Source organism: Eptatretus burgeri, chromosome 4 (assembly GCF_056783735.1).
Source record: "Eptatretus burgeri isolate ZD-2024b chromosome 4, Ebu_testis_v1, whole genome shotgun sequence".
NCBI lineage: Eukaryota > Metazoa > Chordata > Myxini > Myxiniformes > Myxinidae > Eptatretus > Eptatretus burgeri.
Window position 1 is genome coordinate 82,745,906 of NC_140964.1, and position 16,455 is coordinate 82,762,360.

The 16,455-nt window shown below is 48.3% G+C and overlaps 1 protein-coding gene across 3 annotated transcripts in view; it reads left to right on the plus strand.

Annotated features, from left to right (window-relative positions):
- The window catches only part of LOC147028539 (rabphilin-3A-like), a 70,200-nt gene that overhangs the window by 1,210 nt on the left and 52,535 nt on the right, over window positions 1–16,455 (plus strand). The gene's annotated exons all lie outside the window — the stretch shown is intronic.

Genomic DNA, 16,455 nt, shown 5'->3' on the forward strand with positions numbered 1-16,455 from the left:
TTATGGAGTCTGTCGGTCAAGCCTTTCATGAACCACCTGGGCAGGCCAGGCGTTTGATTGAAGGTGGCGGGAATTTGGCTAGGATGCTGGGTGGGACCTTTTAACGTCCACCCACTCATTTTAGCAGACGTGTGACACGGCTTAACGTTCATCTGAGGGTCGACACTTTGTGATACCATACCTCACCTGCAAACCACCGATCTGACAGCTTGGAATTGGTTTGGGAATTGAACCCAAACTAGACCACCAACTCTGCATCATCCTGTTGGATCGGATTGTGTTCAAGTAAAACTATAAATAACAGTTCAGCATTGGTAAGAGAATCTTTTTGATCAGTAGCATTCTTATTCTAATCTGGTTTTAATTGTATTTTTATGACTACAAATTTCTGCCTGAGTCGCCATGTTTCATGGAACGATAATACCATTGGAGTGTGAAAACGGACACCGAGGAATTATTTTGGGCATCATTCAATCTATCCAACAAAAGTTTTTAACCAATTTGATAACCTTGATTGACTCCAAATGAATGAGCTGCAAATTTGAGTTTTTTTTTTTTGGGGGGGGGGGTTTGTACACCTTGTCGAGGCTTGTATGAGAGCTCGTATTTATTTTTATTTTTGTAGTTTTGATTTTTTGTAGTGGGAAATTGATTGATTGGCATTGTAAAAGGTAACGTAAATTGTTGCACATATGTATGAAAACCAAGTCATTAACCATTCAGAAGAGGGCTTCAAACAAAGTACAGATTAACAAGTACTGTGTAATGTCACCAAAGCTTCAATGTCAATGGAACCTCAAAATTGCAGTCTTCTTGCTAACGTCCAAGTGCCCCTCCGACTCCCATCATTTCCTAGTTTGTAAATAATTAAAAAAAAATTTAAAGAAAAGAAAAATGAATCGGACTTGTGATCACTCGGATTGGGCACATTTTACTGTTGAAAAGATCTACGTCCCGCCAAGATCAGGATGGTTGCCGTTTTTTGCATTTTTTTTTTTTGTACGGAATGATGAAGATAGACTGGAATGGCAAGATTTTTTTAAGATTAAAAAAAAAAAAACTTTTTATTTTTGTATTCTCTTCAAGAGTTGAATTTTAATGTTTATTTCCTCCACCACCAAAGGTGAAGGAGGTTATGTTTTCACCCCTTTCTGTCTTTGTCTGTGTACGGATCCGAATGAAATTGTGGACAGGTTGAATGTGTGACGAGGACAAAATGATTCGATTTTGGTGAAGATCTGGATCCGACTCCTATAATTTTTTTTTAAGTGATTCTTCACCATTGAGAGATCGGGTCAAAAACACGATATCGCACGATATCTCAAAAAGTTGTGGATGGATTTGAATGAAACTTGGTGGACAGGTTGAGTGTGTGACCACGACGAATTGATTCGATTTTGGTGAAAATCTGGATCCGCCCGAGAATTTTCAAGTGGTTCTTCACCATTGAGAGATCGAGCTCAAATTATATAAAGCCTGATATTTCAAAAATGTATTGGGCCAGATATGTTCTCATTGATAAGGCATTACAGGGTGGAAGTATGTGCTCTGAGTGCCCTTCTAGTTTAAATTTATTTATTTTTTTATTATTATTATTTACTATATATATTTTTGTTTATTAATATTTATTTTGAGAAACATTCATTTTCACTGTTTGGTTTTTTTTTATTATTCTTTTATCTTTATTTTTATTTGCTCAAATCAGCATGTTCTGGACCCAAGTTTATATGTGTGTCTGAAACTAAGAGAATCAAACCGCTTGGGCAACCTCCACCAAATTCTGCATATGTGCTGGGGGTGGTAATTGTTTTTGTATAATTATTATTATTATTATTATTATTATTATTATTATTATAACAACTATTTGTATGGCTAGGTACTTGGGAGCCAAAGATAGGCACCATTAAAATTGGCCCCTTACCCCCTGAGGGTGGGGGAAATTAGTTGGACAAAAGGCATAGTAATATATTCATATTAGTCCAGGTTTATTTGAATATAAAAGGGGTAGGCTGTCAACCAGAATTCAAAAGGGATGAAGGGGCGCAACCACAATTTTTATAGTGGTGGGGGGGTTGGGGACACGTAAACGTAGCATTGTGCAAGATATTTCACTGACGCCATAATCTTTTTCCAGAGGAAGAGTGTTTAATTGTTAAAATATTACAAGATAATTAGCTAATTTTGTTGTCATTTTAACCATAATTGGTCTTCATTCTTTTTATTTTAATTTTTTTTTTCCAACCATTTTTTACATTCTATGATATAGAAGAAGGCAATTCTCTGTATATACAGTTCCTTCAAAAAGTATTCACATCCCTTGACTTTTGGCACATTTTGTTGTGTTGCAGCCTGAATGTAAAATGGATTAAATTAAAAGATAAATTAAATAAAATACCCCATAATGACAAAGTGAAGACGTGTTGTTTTCTTTCTTAGTGTTTCCAAATATGCTGCTGTTATTGTTGCATTGCCGGATGTTGAGAGATTGTGAGGAAGATGATTATGCAAGGGGGAGCTGTATGTGGAACGGGAGGGAGATTCCATCTTAATGGAGTTGGAGATATGTGATTGTTATGTGCTGTGGAATAAATGGACTTGTGCCTTGCAAACAATCGTATTGTTTAGCATCATACCATTGGCGATGAGGATGGCGGAATTTTTGATTACATCACCAGCACCATTTTTGGCTTTACCTGGCGCACCACCCATTTAGTGGTCCAGGTGGTTGACTTCCTTTCATACCTGTCTGCTTGCAATGAATCTGCAATTCATGGATGCGTGTTTTGCTCGTACACTGTCTGGGCAATAGAGGGTCAACGCATTTTCTTGACTCTGGATCCCACGCCCACTTGTGCTGAAGCCACCGCCATGCTTGCTTCACATTTTGGAGCCACTTGGAGCACCCTCATTTGACGGTTCAAATTCCGACAACATGGCCAGTGATCCAGTGAGTCAATTCTCCAATAGTCCACAGTGAGAGAATTGGTACTTCCTTGTAAGTTTGGAACACTGCACAACGAGATCAATTGATTGAGAAAACATCGAGTATACAAGTGAGGGGAGAGCCTTTTACTTGAATCTGATGACTTCACCAAACCCTCAATGATGGAATTTGAGCACACCTTGCTCAAGGTTGTCCGTTTCAAACTGCCCGACTGCAGACTCTCATGCACTACAGGGCAATCAAGCACACCAACACAAGTGCCTCACCAGCAACTTTAATGACAGGATGGAAGCTTCTGCTGCCAATGCACAGGCTTCGACCCACAGGGACTTGCTCTTCCTCACCGGCTGCCAATACTGCCGTACAACCGAGCCAGCAGCGCATGAAGCAACGGTTTGACAAATTGCACAGGTCAAGGCCACCTGTGATACAGGTCCAGGACTGGGTCCGAGTTAAGTATCTTCATCAGGAAAGCAAGATGCAGTCATTCTAGTCCTCCACACTTCGGATTAGCCGACGGCTAGGACCAGTGACTTTTCAGATTCAAGATGGGCCTCGGTGGCATGCTAGCAGACTACAGAAAGTGGTGGCCCCTCTAACCCAGCCTTCAAATCCATCCAGCCAGCTGGGAGTTTATATGTGCCCCACCAATACAGGCAATTTGGCTGATGCAGAAAGAGGGCTCGAACCTATAGGGTCACTGCAACGGCCTCAGAGAGTCCGCCACCATCCTAGCCTTTTTTTCAGGATTTCGTGACCTCATTCCATGCCTGAACTTGGTGGGGAGGGGGGAGGAGAATGTTGTGTTTTTTTCGTGGGTGTTGTATTCTTTCTAAATATGCTGTTGTTGAATTGCCAGATGTTAATAGACTGTGAGGAAGATGGTGATGTAAGGGGAGAGGCATGTGAAACATGAGGGAGATGCCATAGGAGTGTCAAGATTGACTGAGTCAGGGATATGTGAACGTTACGTGTTGCAGAATAAATGGACTTGAGCCCTGCAATCAATCCCATTGTTTAGCGTCCGTTGAGCGACATAACACATATTTAGAAATTAAAAAAAATTAATTAAAAATGAAAAGTAATCTTGCATCAATAAGTATTCAACCCCCCCCCCCCCCCCAAAGTCGATACTTTGTAGAAGCAATTTCCACATCTCACATTTCCAACCTGGCCTCCAAAGCCAGTCGCCGACTGGGAATCCTCCGTTGTACAAAGTCCTTCCTCGGCCCACCTGAATCCATATCCACCTACAAGGCTTTCATCCACAGCTGGAGGGAGTACTGCTCTCCTCTTTGGGATGGTGCTCCTGCCTCTCACCTTTTTTGGCTTCACGCTGTGGAAACCAAGGCATTTCGGATCATTGGTATCTCCCACGGTGAGGCTGAGTCTTTGGGCCTCTCACTCTCTCACCGCAGACAGGTCGGTAGTCTTTATGTCTTCTACCGTCTCCTCTCTTGGCTCGCCCCCCCTGCTGTGTCTGCAATTTGTCCCCACCATATTTCCGCAGGGCGCTCAAGGTCCACCGTGTGGGCGTGGTTTCACAGAGCAATGAACTTGTCCAATGGGACATTTGAAATCGGGTGTGGGCGTGGTTTCACAGAGCAATGAACGTGTCCAATGGGATTCTTGAAATCAGGTGTGGGCGTGGTTTCACAGAGCAATGAACTTGTCCAATGGGACATTTGAAATCGGGTGTGGGCGTGGTTTCACTGATCAACCCCTTCTGGTAAAACTACAAAATCACTGCTCACCTTCACTCTTTCATTCATCTTTTTCCCCTCCTTTGGAATAAACTCCCTCACTTTGTACAATCCCATTCTTCCCTCCAGGTCTTCAAAACAGCTGTTCACCACCACCTCTTATCGTCCCCCATCCAAATCCTCGATCTTTTCTACCCCCGTTAATCCACCCCAAACCCATCTCCTTCAAATTCCCTGCTTTCCTTCTGGTGTTGTAGATGGTATAAAAATCGTGCAAATTATGATACAAGCATCAAATTTGGCATTTCTGATCAAATCTGCCTGATTGGCCATTTGAAAATCCAAATTTTGAAAAATTTTAAGTCACAGCTGGCTGAAATTCTTTAAGTGCAAGTGAACATCCCAGACAGAGAACCAAAGGGAGATGCAGTCATCATTGATGGCTCAGCACTTATCACTGCCCTACCTCCACGCACTTCAAAGATATTTGATGACTATGCGAAAGAAGACATCATCCCAAAGGTGGAATCCTATGGTGCCTGATACGAGAGGGTGGACGTAGTGTTTGATGTCTACAAGAAGTCAAGTCTGAAGTCCGAGGCAAGGTCGAAAAGGGGGCAAGGAATTGGAAGAAGAGTGACAGGAACCAGTAAGACCCCAAGTAACTGGAGAAGCTTTCTTCGAGATGACAGTAACAAGACTGAGCTGTTTCACTTCCTTGTGGAAAAGATGTGTGAAGCACAGACGACAAGCACAGTCATTGTCACAAGGAGAAGATGCCATTAGCAACACAAGGAAGTCACTGGATGCTGTGTCTCCATGTTGTCATGAAGAAGCTGACACTCAAATATTTGTACACGCCAGGGATGCACCGACGGATGGTAGCAAGTTCATTATCATCAAGACTAATGACACGGACGTACTAGTCATAGCAATATCTGTACTGCCATCTTTACAGGAACTAGGTCTTGAGAACATGTGGATTGCCTTTGGCCAAGGAGCCAAGGTGTGATGGATTCCAGTCCATGAGGTAGTTTCTGCAATAGGGCCTGAGAAAGCGAGAGGGATCCCATGCTTCCATGCGTTCACTGGATGTGACGTCGTGTCTGCCTTCCGCGGTAAAGGGAAGAAAACTGCATGGCAGACTTGGAACGTCTTTGATGATGTTTCTGAAACATTCACCAATCTCAGCCGGCATCCAACATTGATTCGTGATCTTAACTATTTTGAAGTTTTTTTTTTTTTTCAAAATTTGGATTTTCAAATGGCCAATCAGGCAGATTTGATTAGAATCCCCTGGAGAACAAAGGTGCCAAATTTTATGCTTTTATCATCATTTGTGCGATTCCTTTCAAAAATTGCTGTTATCTGCCCCACTATTCCTGAAAGTCCCTGTAATGTCCATCTTTTATTCCCCATGTTCCCCACCCCATCCCTCCCCCTTCCACAGATCTCCTAATGTCTCTGTTTCCCACTGTTTTGTCCTTCCCACTCCCGCCCCTCTTGTCTCATGCTCCTTGCTGTGTATTGTGTGTTAGCTCTCATACGAGCCTCGACAAGGTATACAAAAAAGCGTCCTCGGCAGCGATTGCAGCTTTGTATCCTCATGGGTATGGCTGTATCAGCTTCACACATTGAGATTTTGGGATTTTCTCCCATTCTTCCATGGAGATTTGCTCAATCTGTCAAGTTGGACGGGGAGTGTCAGTGAACAGCGATCTTCAAGTCTTTCCACAGATTCTGAATGGGATTCAAGTCTGAGCTTTGGCTGGATCATGAGAGGACATTCATATTCTTGTTCTGAAGCCATTCCAATGTGTGTTTGGCTGTATGCTTGGGGTCGTTGTGCTGTTGGAACGTAAATCTTCGCTGTAAAGGTCTTCTGCATTCTAAAGTGGGTTCTCCTCAAGGATTTATCTGTATTTGCTCCATTCATTGTTCTCTCTATCCTTGCAAGTCTCCCAGTCCCTGCCCCTGAGTTAAGCATCCCCATAGCGTGATGCTGCCACCTCCATGCTTCATGGTTGGGATGGTGTTCGATGGGTGATGAGCTGTGCTCGGTTTCTGCCAGATGTAGCACTTTGCATTCAAGTCAAATAGTTCAATTTTCATCTCTGCAGGCCACAGAATCATTTGCCTCATGCTCTGAATCTTTCACATGCTTTTTTTGCAAACTCCTGGTGTGCTGTTATGTGCTTTTTTTTTTTTTTTTCTCAGGAGTGACTTCCTTCTCGATACTCTCCCATAAAACCAAGATTTGTGGAGTGCTTTAGAGACTGTTGTCCTCCCGGCAGGTTCTCCCACCTCTGCCAAGGAACTCTAGTTCTGCCAGCATGGTCATTGGGTTCTTGGTCACCACTTTGACCAAGGTCCTTATTGTCTGGTTGCTCAGTTTGATCTCTAGCTCTAGCTCGAGGAAGAGTCTGAGTAGTTCCATATTCTTTCCTCTTCCTACTGATGGAGCTCACTGTGCTCTTGAACTTTGAACACTCAAAATTGTTTTATGCCCTTCCTCAGATCTTTGTCTCCTCACAATTATATCTCTATGTTCTACGGACAGTTTCTTGGATTTCATGGTAGAGTTTCTTCTCTGACATGTACTGTCAACTGTGGGATGTTTCATTTATATATATATATATATTGTTGCGGATTCGCGCCCGCCGGCGTGCTGACGGCCACGTAACTCGAATCGCGGCACGTCGCCCACCGGACGGACAATCCAGTCGTGACCCTCTCGGACTAACGCCGGGAACCAGTCACGGGTGGACCTTTCGGTCTCACCGCGATCGAGCCAATCAGCCCCCGCGTGGGATAGGGTTGCTCGCCAAATTCGACCTACCTAAGTACCCACGCGGAGGGTAGACCGGGCGATCGCACCTCGCCGCAGGTCGACTTCGGACACGGGCCACTTAAGCGACCCGTTCCGTACTATCGGGATAACCGAGCGGTGTTATCGTCGACCTCGACGGTTCGATTAATTATCGGGCGTATTCAGCCCACTACCAACCCTTTACGTGAAGCAAGATGAGGATTCAATGAAGGAAATGACGAAGCGAAGCGGGAAACAGTTCAACACAAAGCACATTTATTCGCGATGAACGGAAAGCACACATATTCAATTCCACCAAAAGCACACAGAAAAGAAAAACACAATTCAATTTACACCAAAAGCAAATGCGACAATGCAGATCTAATACCGATTACGCGAGCACACGGCAACACTTATACAATTTTACTTCACAGACGGCGCCGACAACACATACCCAAAACCAAGGAAAGAATACCCTCAAGGATGAGGCGGGCCTGAGGCCGAGACCGGGTCGGGCCTACCCGTCTGGTGATGAGACGCGGAGCGGCGATGGTGCCTCAACTCCGTGGGCCTCGCGGGCTGTGTCTGGTAGGGGGTGGGAAAGGGGCCCCCTTGGTCGCACTATCTCAGCGCGGGGGGGAAACAGGAGGGGGTTGCTGATGCTCGGGGTATGGAGGATTCCTACTGTCCCGCGACGAGCGTCTCCACCTCGGCCAGGTCGCGCTGTCGGCCTCCCTGGGGTGCAGCTCCCTGCACGACGCGAGCACCCCCTCGTCTGCCCTCGCCGCCTCTCCACAGCTCCGTCCCCTCCGCTCCGACTCCAACGCCAACGCACACGACGACGACCAGCTCCTTCTTGCCAACTCCACCGCCCGCGAAGTCTTAACTCTCTGATCTCGACTCTCCTACTCTCTGGACTGACGAACACGGTCACTTATATCAGCCCCGTGGCTTCGCCCTCTCATCTTTGACCCCCTCCCTTCGACCTTTCACCTAGCTCCCCATTGGCCCGAGAAAAAGTGGGCGTGAATGCTTTTTGATCCATAAATTTGCATATATCGATCGCCCTCCAACGCCCTGGGGGCGGGGCCAAATCGCCCCTCGCTCACCGATTGGACGGAACAAAAGTGGGCGTGTGTCGTTTTTGATCCGTTTTTGAAGTGGAAAATCCGTGGTTTTGTACACGCTGTTCGGCGCGCGCCCTGCACGAGTCCAACACCGGTACCCACAGGCGGCGCAAGAACGGTGGCGATGCGACGGTTGCGAGGTGTGACGTGAAGGTCGTGGCGGTTGTGGTGAAGCGGCGTTGTGGTTGGTGGTTGATGTTGTGACTGGTGGTGGTAACAATGGCGGTTGGTCCAAATTAAAGATAGTAAAAGAAAAACGGCTATCCTGAAGAGTCGCAGCACGCATAAATGACATGTATTCCCACTAGACAACGGGTTTGGGCCTAACTACACATGTACTTACCGAGATACCTCACCTAAGGGACCTGAATGGTGGTTTGCGAATTTGGTAACCACAACACTACCCCCTCCCCTTTTTACAGACTCGTCCCGAGTCGTCAAATTTTCGTGTGCCATCATGTGTAGTTTTCCCTTAGTACATTTTACCTACGGATCCCTGAGTGCGACATTCATGGTATTTGTGTCCCCAAAATAAATAACCTGAGGGCTGCGTAACTACCTAAACAAACTCACTCACACGGACGACTTAAATAAAATTGCCGGCGCTAGGACAGACATGCCGGGGGCGCACTCATATTTACAGTACATCTTAACCTTAACTTACAAATTTTACACTAAACCATGGCCCAGGATCAATGAACTCTGCAAAAAGAAAGCAGTTAGCAGGGAGCCAGGCTGCCCACATGCAGTCTCTGGCTCAAAACAATGCAGGTGACAGGGAACGTGGCTGGCTGCTCACACGCAGTCCAAGGCCTTCCCTTTTGAACTGAACGCAGTGAACCACAACGGTGCATGGGCTGCACAAACGCAGTCTCCGTGCCAGCTCAAGTGGCACACGCAATGAACACAATGAATGGATGGATGAACACAAACACGGTGCACGGGCCGCCACTGCAGGCCCGTGTTGTAGCTGCCAACAGGGCAGTTCTCGCAGCTTGCAAACTGTTGCCTTGCGGATCCTGGCGCACATGGAAATGAACAGGGGGGGGCAACGCAAAAATTGAACGGGGCTGGTGAACATGGGCAGTGGGCATGGCATGGCAAAGGTAGCAGGCAAACACAGCCCGCAGAAGAAGGCCGCTGCAGGCAAACACAGCCGGCAGATGAACTGGCCGGCACAGGCCTTGAAGAAAAAACAGGCAGCCGGCAGATGAAGTGGGCCGGCACAGGCCTTGCAGCACAGCAACAGCTGCCGATGAAGTTAGCCGGCCTCTGCCTTGCAGCAAAACACGGCCAGCCGATGAAGTTGGCCAGCCTTTGCCGTTCAGTGGAGGTTGGTGGAGGGAGTGCGGTGGTGCTGGCCACTTGGAAGGCGGGCTCGGACCTACCTACCTGTCTCCCTCCCAACCTATCGCCTTTGCCTGTCACTGTACATACCCACTCCCTTAATTTGTCAAACCCCAATTTAGCCCCCTTAATTTTTTGTTGTTTTTATTCTTACTTCCCCACTATAAATCGTCCCCTAACCCCCTTTATCGTCCTTGTTCGGCTAACCTATCCTGTCACCTAGCCTACTCCCAACCCCTACGTTCCCTTCCCGGAGGGGAACAAGGGAGAGCTAGCGTCCTGTGTCGAGGCCCAACTCAAGCTTCAGAATGGCCTCCCCAGAGTTCGGCGATCTAACCCAAAGTGGGTCCAGCGGCCCACAACGAGAGCGAGGGGATGGATGGTGCGGAGGGGTACATCTCCTAATCTACCCTAACCATTTAACTGTTAAACTACCCCGGGGCTTTCAACAAGCGCCTCTCGCTTAAACTATTGGTTCTAACAACCCAGATTCCCGTCGCCTGTGTTGGTGTCCTCACAATTTCGGGCCTCGCACCCCAATTTTCTCTCCGTGCTCTCACACGGTCTCCTGGCTGGGACACGTGGCTCCCTTTGGCAGGCACGACCCTCTGCCGATTCTCCCGCTATGGCACCCCCGGGCACTACACTGCCTCCGAGCCTACCAGCTCCCTAACACCGGGGAGTGCCCCCCATGGCACCTCCCCTGAAACGCACACGTGGCAGTCCGGCCTCCCGGGCCCCTTTCCGAGGGTCACCCGTGCCCACAACACTGCCCACGCGGCTAATGGCGCCCCGGGCCCCCGCACCAAGCAGGCGCACCCGTGCCCACTACGCTATCCCGGCCCCCCATGGGCCCTTGGCCTACCACGGCCGACTAGCCTGGTGCCCGGGGTACCCACTCAACGATACTCACCTTTCGCAGCCACGCTCCCAGCCCGTCAACAGGGCTCCTGCACCCCTCCAAATGGGTCTCGAGCCTACTTTCCCACCAACAACAAAACGACCTCCATTTTTCAATTTGACTAACCCCCTAACTCACTTTATACTGACCCCGGGGTCCCTTGGGCGGGAGTCACTCCTCCCCCCAATCACTCATCGCACCATGCATTCCCCATTCACTCCATACACACAGACCCGCTGGCCTCACTCACTCACCAAGCACATGCTTCCACTTCACTCACCAACTCTTCAACACACACACCACTGAACTCTGCCATCCTTCTATCTGCACCCCCTAACTAACTCGTGCTCCCACGTCGTCCCTTAAACTAAAGCACGTTCCATTTAACACTACGTAGCTAAACTACGTCCCCGCTACACATCCACAAGTCTGTCACTGTCTCCAAATCATTGATTTTATTTCCCAACCTAAATCTGGCTACAATCCCTCTAACTAATCCATTCCACGGACTCCATGAGGACTTACCCCTGCCCCATGAAGTCGGTCTAACTAAGCTAACCCTTCCCCCTAACTAGTTTTCATCCTGTGCCCAGGTCAAGGGAGTCTTCCACCCCTTGCCCAGGAATCCTGTGCACCCGAAAGTGAGGCTTGTTTTTTATTTTTATTTTTATTTTTTTCATGCGCAGCACCTGCGCGGCAGCTCGCGCACTTTGCACCTGCCCGTGACGTCATGCAGCTGCACGTGTTCCTCGTCCCTCCTTGGACGGCACCATCCGGCAGAGATACCCCTCCTGCCGGATTCCAACCCCACGTGCAGCCATGACGTCACCGTGCGCATAAAAAAAAAACACAAGCCCCACGTCTCGAGGGGTTCCCCACGCGAACACATGTGCTTTGCCCGTTGGAGCTTAACACACACGATCGCGTGTTGAACCCGTCCGGTCCAAATCCATTTACCTGCCTAAACTTTGTCCGTCCGCGGGATCGGCAAATCCACCGCGTGCGTTTCCGGACCGGGACTTCACTCTCGCAAGCGAGCACGTGGCGGTCTCGTGCGTTGCACAGCACGAACCGCGTGCTCACTGCTGGGTGAACCCGGCACGGTCCCCGAAACAGCTACAGCCGCTACTCGGCTTTCTTTCCTCTCATGTCGCCGTCGTCGCCATTCAACACACGCACACCTGCGTGTCACGACGCTCACACTCCACACCATTACATTCACACCGGGAGACGCGGCTGCGTGCTCCCGCATGCCAACCGACATCTCCCTCACATACCGCTCTCTCACACACACAGTCTCCCTTGCACTCGGCCGTTCACTCCCGCGTGCCTCACTACTCACACAAACCATACTACTCACACACGCGGGGGCACTCAACCGCGGTGCCTCATCCACACACCGTGCCTCACTCACACACGCGGGGGCACTCAACCGCGGTGCCTCATCCACACACACAGCCTCTTCCACACACGGTGCCTCATCCACGCACGGCGTGCTGGGAAGCACGTACTCTGGCACCATCGCCACCACACCACTCACACACGGGGCTGCACTCACACCTTGCACCACACACACAGGGACAACCACACTGGGGATTTGTGTCCCCACAAGGGTCTCCGGGGCCTCTATACCCCCCAAGCTCTCCAAGCACCTGTCCACAGCACTCGTCCCCTCAACCTCGCAAAGCACGACCGAACTCACCTGGTCGTGACTGGCCTCAAGGGGGCCTACTCCCTCCCCTCGTTCCTGGAGGAGGCCATCCAGGTGCTCGCACTGGGTCCCTACACGCTCCGCGAGCTCAACCTCACTATCCTCCACTACCTCCGTGTGTGTGTGTGCGTCACTTACCCCGTCTTCATCGTGTTGTCTCTCCTCTATTTTTTCTGTCTCCCGTGTCTCTATACATTTATAAGTTTCTGTCGTCGTCACCACGTGTCTCGTCTCACACGTTTTGGTCTCCCCATTTAATTTTTCCCTTCTGGTCACCGTCGATTCCTCTGTCACGACCCTCGCCCAACACGCCCCCCAAATTATTTTTTTACCTGCCTCCACCGCGGGCCTGTCAGCCGTTGCACCCCCTTCCAGCTCGTTTGCTCCCACACGTGGAGTCGCCATTCCCAGCTCCCTGGTCACGGCCTTCATGCCCGCCTGCAGGCATCGGCCCATGTTCTGCGTCTCACCCCGTAGTTCTTTCATTTCTTTTTTCATTTGCTTGCCCATGCTTTTCATTTCGTTTATAAATTCATTTGCGTTTGCATCCATCTTTTCGTTCATTTGTTGTGTATTCGCATCCATCTTTTGTGTATTCGCATCCATCTTTGCTGTCATTGCCGCCAGCATGGCGCATAGCTGGGCCATGTCGGATGCACTTTGGTGGAGAGGGGGGGGGGGAGGTGTCATACACCGCGGCCGCTGCCGCACCCATTTCGGGCTCTGGGTTCAGTTGGGCGAGTTCGTGTTCCTGCTCAATCAACATTTCCTGCACGGGGATTCCATCCTGGACCATGGATTCTACACATTCTACATCCATTTCTAATACCCCCGGCTCCCGCTCGCCTTGAGACGCCATCTTGCTTCTCTTAAAGGGTTAATTTGAATCGCTCGTAATTTGGAGGGAATCGGGGGTCGCTTCTCTCACCCCTGGACCGATTCCCGTGAATTTAATTGGAGACAGGAGAGCCCGTTTTCCTGTTCTCCGATACCAGTGCCGAGAGGAGGGCGATGAATTTGTATCGCACGACCTGACACCAGTGTTGCGGATTCGCGCCCGCCGGCGTGCTGACGGCCACGTAACTCGAATCGCGGCACGTCGCCCACCGGACGGACAATCCAGTCGTGACCCTCTCGGACTAACGCCGGGAACCAGTCACGGGTGGACCTTTCGGTCTCACCGCGATCGAGCCAATCAGCCCCCGCGTGGGATAGGGTTGCTCGCCAAATTCGACCTACCTAAGTACCCACGCGGAGGGTAGACCGGGCGATCGCACCTCGCCGCAGGTCGACTTCGGACACGGGCCACTTAAGCGACCCGTTCCGTACTATCGGGATAACCGAGCGGTGTTATCGTCGACCTCGATGGTTCGATTAATTATCGGGCGTATTCAGCCCACTACCAACCCTTTACGTGAAGCAAGATGAGGATTCAATGAAGGAAATGACGAAGCGAAGCGGGAAACAGTTCAACACAAAGCACATTTATTCGCGATGAACGGAAAGCACACATATTCAATTCCACCAAAAGCACACAGAAAAGAAAAACACAATTCAATTTACACCAAAAGCAAATGCGACAATGCAGATCTAATACCGATTACGCGAGCACACGGCAACACTTATACAATTTTACTTCACAGACGGCGCCGACAACACATACCCAAAACCAAGGAAAGAATACCCTCAAGGATGAGGCGGGCCTGAGGCCGAGACCGGGTCGGGCCTACCCGTCTGGTGATGAGACGCGGAGCGGCGATGGTGCCTCAACTCCGCGGGCCTCGCGGGCTGTGTCTGGTAGGGGGTGGGAAAGGGGCCCCCTTGGTCGCACTATCTCAGCGCGGGGGGGAAACAGGAGGGGGTTGCTGATGCTCGGGGTATTGAGGATTCCTACTGTCCCGCGACGAGCGTCTCCACCTCGGCCAGGTCGCGCTGTCGGCCTCCCTGGGGTGCAGCTCCCTGCACGACGCGAGCACCCCCTCGTCTGCCCTCGCCGCCTCTCCACAGCTCCGTCCCCTCCGCTCCGACTCCAACGCCAACGCACACGACGACGACCAGCTCCTTCTTGCCAACTCCACCGCCCGCGAAGTCTTAACTCTCTGATCTCGACTCTCCTACTCTCTGGACTGACGAACACGGTCGCTTTTTATCAGCCCCGTGGCTTCGCCCTCTCATCTTTGACCCCCTCCCTTCGACCTTTCACCTCGCTCCCCATTGGCCCGAGAAAAAGTGGGCGTGAATGCTTTTTGATCCATAAATTTGCATATATCGATCGCCCTCCAACGCCCTGGGGGCGGGGCCAAATCGCCCCTCGCTCACCGATTGGACGGAACAAAAGTGGGCGTGTGTCGTTTTTGATCCGTTTTTGAAGTGGAAAATCCGTGGTTTTGTACACGCTGTTCGGCGCGCGCCCTGCACGAGTCCAACACCGGTACCCACAGGCGGCGCAAGAACGGTGGCGATGCGACGGTTGCGAGGTGTGACGTGAAGGTCGTGGCGGTTGTGGTGAAGCGGCGTTGTGGTTGGTGGTTGATGTTGTGACTGGAGGTTGGTTGGCCAACAATGGCGGTTGGTCCAAATTAAAGATAGTAAAAGAAAAACGGCTATCCTGAAGAGTCGCAGCACGCATAAATGACATGTATTCCCACTAGACAACGGGTTTGGGCCTAACTACACATGTACTTACCGAGATACCTCACCTAAGGGACCTGAATGGTGGTTTGCGAATTTGGTAACCACAACAATATATATATATATATATATATATATATATATATATATATATATATATATATATATATATATATATACATATATATATATATATATATATATACATAAACATATACATATACATATACATATACATATACATATACATATACATATACATATACATATACATATACATATACATATACATATACATATACATATACATATACATATACATATACATATACATATACATATACATATACATATACATATACATATACATATACATATACATATACATATACATATACATATACATATACATATACATATACATATACATATACATATACATATACATATACATATACATATATATATATATATATATATATATCTATATATACGTTCCCTTCTAAATCATGTCCGATCAATTTAATTGGCCACAGGTGGACTCCACTCAAGTTGTAGAGACATCTCGAGGATGATCAAAGGAAATTGGATGCACCCAAGCTCGATTTTGTTGTTATTGTCGTTGTTGTTGTTAAAATAAAAGATAGAGACAGAATAACGGCGAACTGAAGATGCACAGCCCGGCACACGAATAATTCCCGTTATACATTGGTGGGGAAATCGAACCTGAAACAACACACTTATGGACATAACTGGTCTTCGGGGAACCTGAATGGTGATCTGTGAATTTTCACAACCGTAACAATGTTTGAAAACCATCGAAGTAAACATGGCTGGACCAATCCCAACCAAATTTTGCACATGTGTTGGGGTACCCAGGGTAAGGTCATGGGCACCAAAATTTTTTTTTGCATTGCCACTTTCATCCAGAGGAAGGTCATGAGCTTTGTTTGGATTTAAAAAAAATTATATTTTAAAACAGGTAATTGGCCTTCAGTCATTGATTGGGTCTCCTGCTAATGTACTGCCTTGCTTTTTATTTATTTGTTTTTTTTTAATACACATGTTTTTCTTGGGAAAAAACAAGTAATATGTATTCTGAAGCTCATATGTTGAGGTTGTTGTGATTTGTTGTCAACACATTAAATTAATATTGTGCTGACACATCCACACCTCTTTAAAAAGATTGCTTTACACAGGTTTATCATAGTGGGGCAGATATCAGCAATTTTTGAGAGGAATCGTGCAAATGATGATACAAGCATCAAATTTGGCACCTTTG